The sequence below is a fragment of the Cheilinus undulatus genome, linkage group 14 (assembly GCF_018320785.1).
Source record: "Cheilinus undulatus linkage group 14, ASM1832078v1, whole genome shotgun sequence".
Classification (NCBI taxonomy): Eukaryota; Metazoa; Chordata; class Actinopteri; order Labriformes; family Labridae; genus Cheilinus; species Cheilinus undulatus.
In genome coordinates this window covers 29,987,216-30,004,801 of record NC_054878.1, presented here as the reverse complement: position 1 = coordinate 30,004,801, position 17,586 = coordinate 29,987,216, and the positions used below count along the sequence as shown (strand labels likewise).

The 17,586-nt window shown below is 39.5% G+C and overlaps 1 long non-coding RNA gene across 1 annotated transcript in view; it reads left to right on the top strand.

The window, feature by feature from the left end:
• LOC121520938 overlaps positions 1-17,586 on the top strand; it is a 49,483-nt gene that overhangs the window by 25,685 nt on the left and 6,212 nt on the right. Inside the window, exon 3 of the long non-coding RNA XR_005992816.1 lies at positions 4,064-4,154. This is a non-coding gene — a long non-coding RNA (uncharacterized LOC121520938). The remainder of the gene's footprint in view (positions 1-4,063; positions 4,155-17,586) is intronic.

Below are 17,586 nucleotides of genomic sequence, written 5' to 3'. Positions count from 1 at the left end.
AATAAATGTTCTAAAAACATTTATTTTACATCAATTTAAAGATGAAATATGTCCCACTGAGTAGATGCATGTGTTTTAAAAGCATATCTGTTTTGGCCTAGAGGTACAACAGCAAGTTTGGTAATGTACGGCTTCAAGACCCTTTAAATGGACACAACATACATCTTGTGTAAAATATCACATTGACATGTGTATTCAGAGCCATTGCAAAATAAAAACAAACAAGCTCAGTTTTCCCCCATTTCTCTTGGTCTTTGCTGAGATGTTTAAACACCTTGACTGGAGTCCACCTGTCGTAAATGAAACTGATTGGACATGATTTGGAAAGGCACACACCCTTCTATAGAAGGCCTCACTAAGTCTTCATCCAAAGTTACATCATAACATGCAAAATATCAAAAATGACTCATCTGTTGCACTTTTTATCTGTGCAGCCTCAAACCTATCACATTAATTTAGAAGTTTAGACAGTTGAAATATTTAAGGCAGCAGACTCATGTGAGATTGTGAGAAAAGCTTTGATTAAAAGTTTACAACCCAAAGATTTATTGCCTTTATCTGTCAGACTCAAATTGCTGATGTATTTACTCATTTTTGCTTTTAAACACGTTTTTCTAATCATTGCCCATAATGTATTTAATATACCATAATAACTTACTGGGACTTATATGCTGTCTTATTTTTATCTATTCTTTTATATTTACTTATTTAAGGCAGCCCATAAGGGGGATACTTGGGAGAGCTTTCTGGCAATGCCAAATAGTGTGTGCATGTGTGTGTGTGTGTGTGTGGTGGTGGGTGGGGGGGGGTTATATTCAACTTAAATAAAATCCACTCTTATCAAAGAAACAAAAGATTAATTCTATTTATTTATGCTGTAGTATAATATAAACCATTTATCTTAAAACTGAATTTGCTTTGTGGCAACAAAAAAAAAAAAGACTGAGAGGCAAAAAGGGGAGAAAATGGTGGAAAAAAACAGTGAAAAGTATTTTCAAAAAGTGGCAAAAATGGGTTTCAGAGGCAAAATATGCAAAAAGTGTCGAAAATGGATCAAAAGTGCTTAAAAGAAAGTGGGAAATTAGCCAAAAAAGGGGGTTAGTAGTTAGAGTGGCAAAAATGGGTTAAAAGAGAAAAAAGGGATGGCAGCAGCAAAGATGGGCTAAGACAGGCAAAAAGCAGCAAAAATGGGTGGGAAAAATAGTGAAAAGTTGTTAAAAAGTGGCAAAAAATAGGTTAGAGGTGGCAACGATAGGTTATACACTCTAAGAAATTAAATGTTGATTTTACTTAACTAAGTTTTGTAAACCAGTTCCACAAAACTGTTGTTTAAAATGGAAAAGCAAAACACTATTAACGTGAACAACACATATAAAGTAAATCTAACTTCATTATCTTACTTTAAAGCTACTTGATATTACTACATTACATAACCACAACAACATTATGTTGGATTTACTGACACTACATTAACTTAATATTACTGAGTTCAACGAACTTAACACAGATGAACATTAATAATGTGGTAGGTTTGTGTTAATGCAACACCTTAGTTGTACTGGTTAAATCACAAAGTTAAATTAATACAATTTAAGTTGCAAGGCTGCACGGTGCACTGAAAAAAATGATTTGTTGATCCTACTTAATTTGATTAATTTTAGCAGTTGCACAAAAGAAATTTTCCTAGATTCCACATATGTTTTTTAAGTTGACTCAACTTATTATTTTTAAGTAATTCCAAATTAGAGATTTATTTGCTCAAATAGTACACTGAAAAACAAGATGAGTATATCCTAGGTAATTGTTTACCTTAAAATGTGAAATAGTACTCACTGATAAAGTTTTTTTTATGTTATCGTTTCACCTAAGGTGGACTGACTTGTGCAGTCATTTGTGGCAATGACTGTTACTCATCCACTGAATCAGTAGGTGAAGTTTCACTGAAGTCAATGTGCCACTCCACATTCATTGACATTGAAAACAGAAACATTGCCCTCTATAGGCGGGAGATCTTTAATTGAGACAGCAACTTCACTCACGGTGCATTTTATTTAAATATTTTCTTTAACCTTTATTTAGCCAGGGGAAAACCTCTTTGAGGTGGCGCAGGGGTTAGCGCTGTTGCCTCACAGCAAGAAGGTTGCTGGTTCGCTTCCCAGTCATGGCCAGGGCCTTTCTGTGCGGAGTTTGCATGTTCTCCCCGTGCACATGTGGGTTCTCTGGGTACTCAGCCTTCCTCCCACCGCTCTAAATTGCCCATAGGTGTGAATCGCCCTGCGATTGACTGGTGACCAGTTCAGGGTGTACCCCACCCCTGACCCAACTACAGCTGGGATAGGCTCCAGCCAACCCGAAACAGAAAAAGCAGTATAGAAAATGGATGGGTGGATGGTTAAACTGGTGAAAAAGCTGCAAAAATTAGTGTCTAGAATAGTGAAAAGAGGTTAAAAAGCTGCAAAAATAGGTTAAGCATTGCACAAAAGGGTTATAAGAGGCAAAAAAAGGGGTTGGAAGTGGGAAAATGTGCCAAAAATGGACAGAAACAGCAATGAAAAGGGGTCTGAAAGTGTAATGAATAACTAACAACATCATACCTAATTTAAGTTCAACACACTTCAGCTAGCCAGGATGCTAGCACCAATGCTACTGCATGCACTAATGCACTAATATCACCAGTAAATCCCATCTGGAGAGGGCCCTCTCTCGGGGTTTTTCAGGGACCCAGCCAAGTCTAAGGGCAGGCCTGTATTTATCATCTGTGTTGTAGTTTCTGATTAAGGCCTAAACATGTCAGTACACTGTAAAACAAAATTAGATGATCTTACTTAAAAAAAATGGAAACTCACCATAACTCAAATAATTTGAGTAATAACAAAAATACTTAACCTGTTTGAGTACTCTTCCCTGAAAACTAAAATGAGTTCTATCAGCTCATAAAAATAGTGTAGAAAAGACTGTTTTGGATTTTTAAGTAAGCACAACTTAATTTGTTTAAAACAAGTAAGCTAAAGTAAATTGAGCCCTTTAGTTGTTATGGCCAAGAAGTATGAGTTACTTATTTATAATAAGTATTTAGAGCAGGTTACAAAAACTGAGTTAACTCAATGTTTCTGAGTAAAACTGATGTTGCGTTTTGCAGTGTAGGCTATGTGATGCTGTTACACAAACAAAAATCCTAATGGATAAATAAAGTTGTTTGAGTATAAAAAATGTCTTTTATTTGCATGAGGTTGTATTTCCACTTTTCATTCCTGCACCTGTATCACCTAGAGATCCTGACTCACTGGGCTGGGAGTCCTGGTCCTTCCTGTGTTAAGTCTGTGACTGGACCCTCACAAAGGGGTTAACTCAGACCCGTCCAGCCTTAAACTTGGCTCTTGGCGTGGGGAGAGAAAATAGCTGTAAAGTTATGCAGAAGTTATTCTTCATCCTTCGGGCCGTCCCTAATCCGCCAAAAACCTCATTCTTTCATCGGAGAACTGTGCCTCCTTTCTTGTTCGCCCCTCTCTATACAACATAAAGTCAGACTGCATTTAATGGTTATGTCGGGATGGGAGAGGGGCTTTCTTCTTCGTCTTTTCTGCAGAATATTGCCCTTTTCGTCGTGTGAGTCTCCCAGCCCGTGGGGGGACCCCCATATTCTTCCCTCCGCGTCTGACTCGAATCACAAACTAACCCTGATTTTCACCACTGTGCTGGGAATCGCAGCCACTGATAATAGAGATTTCGCTTTCATTTTATACGCTTGACTTGGTTATTGTTGCTTTTCTCCTCTCCCGTGATTCTCTCCTTCTCCAGGGATTAGCCCTGACTTTGCCCGCTATACTGGCCGCCGAAGTGCCCCTGAGCCCCGAGATGACAATTGACGCAGATCAAGGCAGGCCTATTCTGTAGCCTTTGAAAGGAGCCGAGCCGAGCCGGGTTAAAATGAGGGAGCTTTAATGGGGGAATCGGATGCTTCCCATAAATTAACTGTGAGGATTTCCAAACGTTTTTGTGGCAGTGCAATACTTGACAAGAGTGTAAAAGAATAAAGACTAGGCTGTTTATTTTCTTTACGCAGACCTAACAGCATGATGATGAAGATGAGGATGGCCTGAGGAGGAGATGAAGGTCCTGATGGGGGCGTCAGAGGTGATAAGTGGACAGTGATGGTAAGTATGATCTAGTTTTGTCATGATTAGATAACAGGGATGAAGATGATGAGGGTAAGTGTACAGGTGCTGATGACAATGATATGTATGTTAATGGCTGTGGTGATGCTGAGGATGAAGATGAGGAAGATTTTAAGACAAAAATCTGCTGATGATAAATGAGGAGGATGAAAATGAACATGATACCAGACACTGCTTTATGGACTTGGTATGTTAACATTTAACATGTTATTTTCGAAAAGATGTTAGTGGTGAGAATAAAAGATCAGGAAATAAAGACAGAATTCAGAATAAAGATTAAGACAGGTGCTGAAGAAATGTGCTAGAGAAAGGCACAATAAGTGGAAATATTTCATGCATTTGAAATGGATGTGTAACAGCAAGTGGTTTATGTGAGAATGTGAATATTTACCCTGTGCTTACATTTAACAGAACGAATGCAGGCATATTGTTATGTAAGCATGATCTATAAATTAGGAGGGGTAATGAAGTGTAGTATTAACATGTCTAATATTTAAGCTCTGCAATCAATCTCAGTTTTCAAATGTTTCCTTTAAAATCACATTTTTTCTCAATTTCATCCTAAATCTTCCAACCCCTTTCCTCCAGGGAGGAGTTTCAATTGTCTGGGTAATGTACATAAGATATCTAAACCTAACAGCAAACCATCAGCCATTAAAGCCCTTAAAAATTAAGAGGTCTGATGCCCTACTGGTGGGTCAGGACCCAAAAGTTAACCTGACATGCCAGATGGATTTGTTTCACACATCTGGAAAACCTTCAACACAAAGCATGTGGGAAAGGGCAGAGGATTTGAAAAAATACTTGGAGTGTGATTGGATGAACGTTCTGTCACATCTCTACAGGCCAATCAGAGCAACGAAACACGTGACGTAGCCGTGACTGAGGTGTGCGTGCGCAGCTACTGAGGAATAACGCGAACCATGGTGACTATAGACATGTCAGGACATGACTTTTGTCGTCTTTGAAAAGAAAACAACTCACTGCTGTTCTTTGTTCTTCTTTTCACGAAGAAATGTCATCAAGTTTTGAAAACTTTCGCAGCATCCACGCTAATCTCTTCCGCCATAACTGCTCTGGCCTATGGCAAGCAGTTTTAACATTTAAAAGTTAAGTTTGACTATCCAGAATTAACACTGTAGATATCAACAGCGTCTTTCTGACTAGTCACAATTACATTTTGAATAGTCAGAATTTTAATTCAACATATCTGTAATTCAATTTTGCCTAGTCAAAAAGAACATTTCAGATATCCACAAATACATTCTACCTATCCACAATTCACATTTCAGATATCTACAATTTTGACTAGGCAAAATTACGTCACTTTTGTCATTCATGTGTACGGGGTTTCTCATTACAGATATCTACAACGTCATTTTGGATATCTGCAATGTGAATTACAGATATCTGCAAATGAATCGTAGATATTTGTAATTCCAATTCAAGATATCTACAATTTCATTTCACCTTGTCAAAACTTAATGTAAGATATCCAAAAAAGGACATCTAGATATCTTGAATTGTATAGAATTGAGGCGAATTAAAGATATCTGTAATTCTCATTCTGCCTAGTCAAAATGTAATTAGATATATCTTGAATTAGAATTACAGATATCTACAATTAATTTGCAGATATCCATAATTCACTTGGTGGATATCCGAAATGACGATATCTGTAATGAGAAACCCCATACACATGAATGGCAAAAGTGATGTAATTTCACCTGGTCAGAATGACGTTGTAGATATCTGAAATGACAGTTGTGGATAGGCAGAATGTATTTGCAAAACTGAATTACAGATATCTACAATGTTAATTCTGGATAGTCAAACTTAGCTTTTAAATGTTAAAACTGCTTGCCATACTGGCCTCTTGTTGCTGCTCACTTACGTCACGACTCCACCGTGCCTGAAAGTACTGCCCCTCGTCGCTGATTGGTCCTGTCACTTTCTAACCAGGCCCAAACGGTTCAGATGGGAGCTTTGCAAGATGGATTCACCAGTGAGAAACACGGAAACGGGCGTATCCCTCTGCCTTGCCAAAGCAAACCCAAAAGTGGGCTGTGGAGCTGTTTTCAGTGGGTCGTGGACCAAGGCCAGGGAGAAACACCTGTGGCAATGGGTCTATGATATATGAAAGGCCTAAGAAAATGCGTTTGTATACTTTACTCTGCTTTGCTGTGATAACAAGAGGATATTTCCTTGAAATTTTTACTTACAAGTAAGGCCATCCGTAAGGGGAGGTGAAGGGGAGATGGATGGATGGATGGATGGATGGATAGATAGATAGACAGATAGATAGATAGATAGATAGATAGATAGATAGATAGATAGATAGATAGATAGATAGATAGATAGATAGGTAGGTAGGTATTTACGAATCCAGAGGGAAACAGATTAATAGTGGCAAAAACAAGTGCAAAAATGGGGCAAAAACAGAGAAAAAAAGGGTTAAAGTGGCAGAAATAGGTAACAAGTGGCAAAAATGGATGAAAGTTCAAAATGGATTTTGGTAGCAACATCAAGTGAAAACAGGCAAAATGGATTAAAGTGGCAAAAAAGGGAAACAAGTGGAAAAAAAGGTTGCTAATTGGGCAAAGTAGAAAAAAAATCTTAGCCAAAAGTGGCAAAAATGGGCATAAAGCAGACAAATTGGGTTAAAGTGGCATAAAGTTGCAAAATGGGTTAAAAAGTTGCAGCAAAAAAGTGACAAAAATGGCGAAAAGCAGCAAAAAATGTTTAAAGTGACACAGAGTGGAAACAATGGGTAAAATAGGGTAAAAAGAGATTAAAATGGCAAAAAAAAAAGCAGCAATGTGTCAAAGTGGTAAAAAGAAGTGGCAAACATGGGCAAGAGTGGGAAAAAGTGTCAAAAATGGGTTGAAGTGGAAAGAACAGGCAAAAACCAGCTAAAATGGTTAAAAGTGGCAGATAATCCCAACTGGGTAGGGCTTCTTCTCTGTTTTTTTAGAGGCACAGCTGGTTCTGTAGGCAGGCCTGCTTACAGGTATTTATCTCATTGGAATAATAATAATTGGCCAGTTTTCCCCATGATATGTTACTTCCTTCAAAAACTTCATAGAAAATGACCCAAATATACATGTTAGCACAGGAACGAGACTAAAGAAAATTCATGCATGTCCTCTCAGATTCTGCAATGATGCACTCTTTAAGCATTCTCGTTCTCTCTTGGCTCTGTGAAGGAATGTTCCATTTAAGATCCAAACTGCAACTGTTTTCATTGATTAATTTGAATGGTTGATTTTTTTTTTTTTAATTTGGGTTGTGATATCACATTAAGTAGGAGGTAGATGGTCCTGAGAACCTCTGGTCTTGACGATATGCAAAAAAGGAACCAGTATGTTGCAGTACTTTGTAACTTTTTTTCTCTTCTACCTCATGAATCACACCTCACACTGAACTTGTGGTTCTTCAGAGGAGGCATGATTCTTGTGTGGTGGCTCTGCACTTAAAGGGCTGCTTGATAATGGCAAAAGTCATTATTACGTCTTTTTAATTGATATTGAGATTGCAATTGTTTAAACTTATTACTCATTGATATTTTCAACTTGTTTGGTTTTACAGTGCAGACTGAGTGAATAACAGCATACCTCTTTTTAAACATGAAAAAAACCTATGTATGTCAGAGGAAAGGGGTTGAGATTTTGTTTTGTTTGTTTAAACATGAGTTAAATTTGTTAACTAACACTTCGGCAAAAATGGACATACTGCTTTTTCTCCATAGGAGGCGTTAAAATCAACTACAAGTAGCTCCTCACAGGAGCTTTAAGTACTGGCACAAATGCATCCATTAATGCAGCCAATGATGGGAGATATGAAAATGTCACTCATGAGGGCTATTTTCTACGGAAGCCTGAAGTGGACATACAATGATACATTTTGTTTTAGTCAATAACCTTGTTAACATGTAAATGTTGGTTGTCTTCTCAAGATCTGAAGCTATTTATTACAGCATGTTGGGAAAATGTCTTATTTCCCATGGAAACTAGTAAGTTTCATCTGTTTTCATGAGACTCTGAGAACCAGCGTTGCCATCCTGAGATCAAATAATTTAGATCTTCAAAAACAACAAGAAATGATGAAATACAACAGAAGTAAAATATGTTTTCCTGTGCAGGGCTTCTCTAGAATTTAAACAGACAGAAGCCTATGAGATTCAGTTTTGCAGCTCTACAGGTGTCACTTTCTCAGGCATGCAACAGTTGAAACAGTCTGACTGTGCAGATCTGCTCATCGCTAGCGCGTCACACACCAGAGGCTCTCCTGTATTTGCTGTGTCTCCCCCAATCAGGCATCTCCGCAGTGCTGTGAGAAGTTAATCTTTGTTGACGTTGTGTTGTGCACTCTTCTGTGGGCCTGTTCGTTCTGGGATGTCTCCTGGAAAGCCCGGTCTGCACTCATATAGAGCGGGGGGATAATTACCAAACACGCAGCCGACAGCAGCCACACAAAAGCCGCTTTGACTTCCTCACTGCTGGTTGCCTCCAGGGGACGGTCCCGCTCCCTGCTCGCCCCGCTCGCCCCGGCTCCCCCGGACCACTTCTCATCACTCCTGAGAGGCACAGACGTCTTGTTCCATAACAAGACATGAAACTGACTTCTTTCAGCTCCACTGAACTGGACATAAACCCCGACTGACAACCTCCAGTGCCCAAACAGAACAGGGAGAGGACGGGTGGGCCGGGACACAGGACAAGAGAGGGGCGGGGGGCGGCACAGGGCGTTCTAAATAAAGTTGTTTTTCACTTAAATTTACATCTCAGGGGGGAGACACCAGAGAAACTTCAGTCTGGAGCTGATGTCTCTCACTCAAAGGGAAATAGCAAGAGAATTTACATTCTGACTGCTCTGTTTTCAGACATTTTTCCTGGATTTTTGGCAAATATTTATGAGTAAACTTGTAAATCCTCTCCTTCCCCCTCTCTGTACAGCAATGTGAGGCTGTTGTGCTGTAAATGTAACGGGCCGGGAGTGATTGTTTCTGACAAGCAACAAAACACACGGTCCCGCCCCTCAAATTAGTCCCCCAGGAGGGGGTGGGGTGAGGGGTTCATGTCCCAGGAGACGCATGTCCAGGACAGCATGCCAGCATATAGCATGAGCATGCATGTGACTGTCAGCAGCTCACTGGTGTTTTTCTTTGCTCCTGACTGGTTCCAGTGATGGAGGGTGAAATAAAAGTAGGTTAATGAGACCCACAGTTGGTGGTGATGATAAAGAAACAGCCACCTGTGTTAACAAAGACGGCTGGATTTATATTTGTGGCATCAAAGGGCATCCGTATACCAGTTCAATATATGTGCTAAAGATAGTGTCACTTAAGATTTTTTCATTTAAAAATTTTATAAAAAATCAGGCACCCAAAAAAATATCTCACAAAGTTCAGATTTTTGGTAATGTTTCAAGATTGAAGTGCAGTGAAAGTAGCTATACAACTCAGTAACTTTAACTATTTATCTTTTCTCTTAAAGCTCCTGTGAGCAGTTGTGTTGATTTTGATCATCTTACCTCTTTGCTGATTTCATCCTGTCCATGTGTGCTTTACTTGAATCCCATCTGATTGTCTTTGCTGTCAATGTATCAGTCATCAAGAAATGGTGCCGTGTAAAGAAAGGCTGTTTTCACTTTATCTGACACCTACCCTGTGGCAGCAATTTCAGACCTCAAAAAAAAAAGCTACAAAAACATCATGTCTTGATGCAATTGATCTTGTTTGCTTGTGTTAGAAATAAAAGAACACATCAATTAAAATTAAATTGTGTTTCATAACCAGGTAAAAGCCCCTCACAGGAGCTTTAAAAACTTTATGGCTGAAAGATAATTCTCAGGTGGGTACGAGGCCCATATAGGAACACGGGCTGAAAAAGAAATTCAAATCTAAGTTTCTGGTGTGCACGCAAAAACTTTCCCGTGCTCACCAGAAATGATCTCAATCTCATGGGAAACTATGCCGTGCTCATGAGATTGTTTCTGGTGAGTAAGAGCAAAACCGTCTCGTGTGCACCCGAAACTGTCTCATGTGCACCAGAAACTGTCTCATGTGCACCAGAGACTGTCTCATGTGCAACCGAAACTGTCTCGTGTGCGCTGGAAACTGTCTCGTGTGCACCAGAAACTGTCTCATGTGCACCGGAACCCATCTCATGTGCACCAGAAACTGTCTCATGTGCACCAGAAACTGTCTCATGTGCACCGGAAACTGTCTCATGTGCAACAGAAACTGTCTCATGTGCACCAGAAACTGTCTCATGTGCACCGGAAACTGTCTCATGTGCAACCGAAACTGTCTCATGTGCACCAGAAACTGTCTCGTGTGCAACCGAAACTGTCTCATGTGCACCAAAAACTGTCTCGTGTGTACCAGAAACTGTCTCGTGTGCACCAGAAACTGTCTCATGTGCAACAGAAACTGTCTCATGTGCACCAGAAACTGTCTCATGTGCAACCGAAACTGTCTCATGTGCACCAGAAACTGTCTCATGTGCCCAAGAAACTGTCTCAAGTGCACCGGAAACTGTCTCGTGTGCAACCGAAACTGTCTCATGTGCACCAAAAACTGTCTCGTGTGTACCAGAAACTGTCTCATGTGCACCAGAAACTGTCTCATGTGCAACAGAAACTGTCTCATGTGCACCAGAAACTGTCTCATGTGCAACCGAAACTGTCTCATGTGCACCAGAAACTGTCTCATGTGCACAAGAAACTGTCTCATGTGCACCAGAAACTGTCTCGTGTGCACCAGAAACTGTCTCATGTGCACCAGAAACTGTCTCATGTGCACCAGAAACTGTCTTATGTGCACCAGAAACTGTCTCATGTGCACAAGAAACTGTCTCATGTGCAACAGAAACTGTCTCATGTGCACAAGAAACTGTCTCATGTGCACCAGAAACTGTCTCATGTGCACAAGAAACTGTCTCATGTGCACCAGAAACTGTCTCATGTGCACAAGAAACTGTCTCATGTGCACCAGAAACTGTTTCGTGTGTGTTGTTTTTTCTTACTGTCTATTTTGATGGTAAATGCTGCACCTTTATGTCTTAACATTCATTATCAGTTAATGTTTTTTTTCTTCTGTTATTTTTCTTTGCTAGCTTGAATTGCAGGATATCCAAAACATACAGGAATGTATAACCACACCTTTAACTAACCAGAAATGGACATTATATCAATTGTATGTGCTCAGATAAGTGATTTTTTCATGTGTATGACCAGATCAAACACAAACACATGGCTCTGCAGCACCACTAGTGAATTCTTAACAGGGATTTAAAGCCAAGCCTTGTGGTGGGCAACTGGCAGCCTGAGGGCCACATGGGGGCTCTTTCTCACACAGTGTGGCCCATAAGTCAATTTCAAAAATCACAAAATATTGTAAACAATAAGAAAATAAAAAAATATGCCATGAAATATGAAAAGTAGACACATTTCCATAATTATTAAGGTTCTTTAAAAAAGGTTAAAGATATAATTGGTTGTAATTGTTGATGATAGATGATGATAGTCCCTTTTGTTAAATTACAGGTAGTTAACTTGAAAGTATCCTGACTTTTTAAAATTATAGCCCTCTGGCAGCAAGGATAACATTTATGTGGCCGTAGGCTTCCTGTCACAATATTTAAAGAAACAAATAATTTTGTAAATTTTTTAAAGCATTTGCACAATTATACTAAAATGCAGGAGTGTATGCTGCACATAGTTACTATCTAATGTAATTCTATTAAAAAATTGTATGGAGGATTGAGGACATTCATCCAAATATTTTATTTTACATTTTCCTGTGATAACCAGTGAGATTTGGATGTTTTCTTGAGATCTTGACTTATCTTCTTATTTCAAGATAGCACCGCTGGTTTTCCCTTTAATTTCAGTAATTTGCTGAGATCTTGAGAAATAAATTAGTCATCAAAAGAAAAAGAGGGATTTTATCCCAAGATAACAAAATTGATAAGTCAAGATCTTGAGAAAACAACCAAAATTTTGTCACTATCATGAGACGACAGAGTAAATTATAATATTTGGATGATGGATGTCCACTCAGGGCTTCCATACACTGGCACTAATATAAAGTCAGTGTAAACCTACCACAAGCCATGTAAATATGTTGCTTGAATTTTGAAAAGTAATGTCTATCATAACTGTAAAACAGGGTAAATAAACATGAGTACAAGTTATAAAATGGTTTTTAAAGCTTTCATTAAAATCATGAAAAAAAGTCACTCTTTTCTCTAGATATTTCTGTTTTAATGTAAAATGTTGCCCACGAAACGTAAAAGCTGTTACATAATTCAGCAGAGCTGTCAGAGTGTCATGTTATATAGCTCAGTTATTCACAGTGAACAGAGGCTGAATAGAGACATTTGGGCATAGAACGCAGTTAGCGAGTCAGTTAGCGAAGGGTTAGCTTTAAAGCACAGCCTGATCTGTGAACAAGGGAGCAAGAGGAGGAGGAGGAGGGCTCAGCGTTCAGGAAAGCCTCTCCTGAGCCAGGAGAAAAGGATTTGGCCCAGATGCAGGCAGCGATGTTAACTTTGAGTGGCCCCTGTGGCTCAAACTCAGCACCGCCCTCCCTCTCTCGCCTCCTCCTCCTCCCTCCTTCTTACTTCCCAAGCCCCCAGGTTGCCTTTGCATGACATCATCCCCAAACTATGCCCCCCATACCCATGTGAATCTGAGCTGTCACAATCACCACCCCCACCATTAAACTGTACTGCGCTGCAAACCCCATACGTTTCTCTCCCTCCTCCTCCTCCCTCCCTCTCTTCTTCTTCCACCACCAATCTCCTCCCTTCTTCTTCTTCTTCTTCTTCTTCTTTAACCCCCAGAAAGGCATTGTTTGAGTCAGGGCCTGATCAAAAAACTGTTGCCCGCCAACCACAGGGCTTTCTGTAAATTCAATAAGGCCACCTTAAAGATTTTCCTAATTAATGGATGACATCTTTGGCTGGAGGAGAGGCTGGGCATTCTGCTCCGGCTCGCTCTTTGTTCGCCTCCTAATTAACTTTCCCAGGTCACTCAGGTCCCCGCAACCTGCGAGTGAAGAGCCCCCGTTGAGGAGGGAGTTGTAAACTTACTTTTTTTGCCTCGGCACTTAAAAGGGGAAAGCAACTATAGGGAACAGAAAATATCCTATTTAAGTCCTTTGTGAGTGAACTGCTTGCACATGTTCCAATAAAGGAAGTCTTCTAAATAAGCTGCCATGTTGCTCTCCGCTCCCCCACCGCCACCACCACCCTCTTCTTTCTCTCCCTTATCCCACCTCTTTCACTCCACAGAAAGGTTATGAATGATAGCTCGGGGTTGAGGGGGGGTAAAGGGCCAAAGGACAGCATCTGGGTATTGTGGGAGTTGTGAGCATCTGAAACTTTAAGGGAATTTGAGGATGGGAAAAGCTACCAAGCTGCAGGGTGGTGCTGGTGGATGATGGAGAAAATAAAGGGAATATATGAAAAACAAAGGGCCTCTTTAGGTGTTTCTAAATGACCCCGTGACCCCCAGCTGCTCTCATCACTTATCATTCACATTTTTTTTTGTTTAAAGAAAATCTTTCCAAACACAACAACATTTTTAAAAATCCTTTACATACAGTGCCTATAAAAGTATTCATCCCCTTGGATGTTTTACCCTGTCATCCAATCATGGTCCATATAACTTGGCTTTTTTCTTTCTTTTTTTTTAATAATACAAAAAAACCTCTTTATTATAGAAGTGAAAACAGATTTCTACAAAGTTATGTAAATAAAACAAAAATATGTGATGTAAAATAAGTGACTACATAAATATTCACCTCCTTTAAAGTGAATGACCTAATTTAACAGACATCCAGCCATTTGATGCTAGCAGTCTCACTATTTGTGAAATTGGGATCACCTGAGTGCAGTGAATGTGTCTCAAGTGATTGTAGTATTAAGACACCTGAGTCTGGAAGGTCCAGTCAATGGTTAATCAGTATTCCTGGCTACCATTACACCATGAAGACAAAGGAACACATCAGAACAAGTCAGGGGAGGGATACAAAAAAATCCAAGGCACTGAACATCCCTTTCAGTTAAATCCATCATCAAGAAATGGAAGGAATATGGCACATGTGTAAATCTGCCTAGATCAGGGTGTCCTCACAAACTGAGTGACCATGCAAGAAGGAGACTATTGAGAGAGATCACCAAGACACTTTTGAATACTCTGAAGGAGTTACAAGCTTCAGCAGCTGAAGCAACTGTTACCCTGGTTCTTCACCAGTCAAAGCTTTATGGGGGAGTGGCAAAGAGAGAGCCACTATTTGAGAAAATATATATTAAGTCTCAACTAGAGTCCCTCAAATGGCATGAGGGAGACTCCATGGTCAAGTTGAAGAAAGTTTTGATGAGACCAAAATGGTGATTTCTGGCCATCAGACAAGACGTTATGTTAGGCGGACACCAAACACTGCACATCACCACAAACACACCATCCCAACTGTGAGGCATGGTGGTGGCAGCATCATGCTGTAGGGATGCTACTTGGCACTCAGATATGGATGCTTGTAAATGTAGAGAGTAAAATGAATGCAGCAAATTATAGGAAAATCCTGGAGGACTTATTCAGTCCGCAAGAGAACTACGGATTGGTTAAAAAAAAAAAAAAAAAAAAAAAATCTTTTTCAGCAAGACAATGACCCGAAGCATACAAAGAAAGTTTCACAGAAATGGTTTAAAGAAAGCAAGGTGAATGTTTTGGATTGGCTGAGTCAAAGCCCAGACCTCAATCCATAAGAGAATTTGTGGCTGGACTTGAAAAGGGCTATTTACGCAAGCTTGAACAGTTTGCAAGGAAGGATGGAGTAAAAATTGCAGTGTCCAGATGTGCAAGGCTGATTGAGACTTATCCACGCTAACTCAGAGCTGTGATTGCAGCAACTTTCACTTTTAAATTAAAGAGGGGTTTTTTGTCAGTAAAGCCAAATTATTTTGACCATGACTGATTTATAAAATCAATGAAAGAGTAAAACATCCAATGGGGTGAGCATGTTTTATAGGTACCGTAGCACAATATGTTGTCATCTACACTTCCAGGTTACAGACTGAACCGACAGGCATATATGTTTTTTACAAGGATTATAGAGCAGTTGGAATATTTTTCAATAAGAGTCACCTACTCTGATTTATATTCAGTCTGCTGTAGTGTCTGTGATATTCAAGTATACACACAACTGCATAAAAAGGCCTTCATGTAAAACAACATAGTATTGTTGTGTGAATTTTAACAAAGCAAACATTGTATGAATATTCCATCATATGCACATTTCATGTAAACATTTTTGCATTATTTTTAACAATTGCAGCACGGTCTTTTCTATTTTCCGTTCTTTTTTTGACTGTGCTCGATTATCTTTTCCAAACAAAACTAACCAAGGAGGTCAAGCACTTCTATTTTGATACTTGGCTAGTAGGGATGACCCTAAATAGTCAAATATTCCGCGACTTTTTTGAAGGAGCCTCTTTTAAACATCTGCTCATCAAACAAAGGTCATTCATTACAACTATGTGGGGTTGCTCAGTGTAGATGTGTCTGCTTTCTCCAAATCAATCATGACTCAAAGCCTATCATGGTCTAAACATCAACTTATTTATACTTATTAATGCAATGTCAACAAAAAAAATTGACAGATTTTAGTTGAAATCAAAACTGCCTTTCCATGAATGGATTTTGTCCTGCATGTGTGTAAATAGTAGGGCTGTCCAAAGATACCATTTTTAATCATGATTAATTGCATCCTTTTTGTTGAATTTTAAAATTCCACAATTTATCTTTTGTCATTTTGAAACTTCCTGTTTGAATACAGACCTGCTTTTATAGGTAGATTGAAGATTTTAACACAAACTTAACCATGGAAAAAGAGCTTGTTATGGATTGAAAATGAAACAATGGATCAGTAAAAAGGTAAATGTTTGATGACTTTTTTTCTTGTCCACTGAGCTGTCTGTGAGTTGTTTTTTTTTTTTTTTTTTTTACTGAAATGAGACATTAAGGAGCAGTGGTGGCCTTGTTTTACATCACTGTGGCTGCAGGGAGACACTGCAGGGGCTTAACAAAAGTGTGCTGAAAAGGACAATTAATCATGGGATTAATCACAACAAAAAGTGTGTTGATTGTGGACATGAATTAACAGCAATTAATACGATTAATCACATATTCTCACACATAAATATTTGATTTATCTTTCTTTTAACAGCTGAATTCTTCACTCGGAAATATAGAAATATATCATAATTACTGGCTCATAACTTGTCATCTTGATCTAAGTTGTCATTCCAATCTTACCAGCATCTCACAAGGTTTATTTTATAAATATTGTTGGTACTTTTAATGGCACATTTATGGCAGAATGAGTGGGAAAGGCTGTAAAACAGGCACTGCTAGCTTCCCAGTTATGCACCCAATGCACCCCCACTCATTTGTACCACCAGCAGCATCACTGCACTTTGCATGCAGGGATGTCAGAGAAATAATGCATGAGCTGTTATTAGTATAAGAGGAGGACAAGTGAGAATTCTGATTGCAGGTTATCGTTGAAGACGTATATTTCATGCATAGTGTGGATGCACATACTTGGAATCTAGAAACCCTAAACAGAGGTTGAATGCAAAATGATCCCACAGTTTCTCCTATGTGTCATTTTTTAAATTGAAGTATCCCTAACTTTGCTTCATTCTGATAGTAAGTGAGGCCTTAAGGCTTAGCTTAAATGACCGCACAATGCCTATAAACTGAGAGTAATCGGCTGATCACTCTTTAACACCACATGCTCATCAATATTCTCATCATGTCACCTGACACACTCATAGTCTGACCCAGATCTGCTCTCACATCACACCCCCAGTATGAATGGAGAAAAGGTTACATGACCTGATTCTCTGAATGAAGTCCCCGTCTCTGTGCGTCTGCTGTCTGGGTGTGTATTAAGACCTGTGAGGTGAGTGTGAGGCTCCTGATGACAGCTCCTGTGCTGCAGGGTCCCCAAGGGGTTAATGACGAGTGGAAAGTGTGACCCCGGAGCGCGACCCATGAACCTGACCTGTGCAGCCAGCAGGAGGACATCAGGAGAGCAGGAGTGACTGCTGAATAGAGAACACAAACATCACAGTGACCGTCAGAGTGACTGCAGGTGAAGCCTCAGAGGAAGGAGCCAACCAGGAGTGCATTAATCCATCTTTCACAAAGTTCATATCACTGCTGCAAGAGTCCAAGTGTATCTGGATACACAGATGTGCATCTGAGCTCATCTACATTTTGGTGTATGGAATCAAACAATCAACAAAGCAACAGAACTGCACAACTTCAGGTTTATTCCAAATGTGAGCAAGCTGTGTATTTGCTCTCATCTGTGTTAAAGCATGACTGAAAGTTA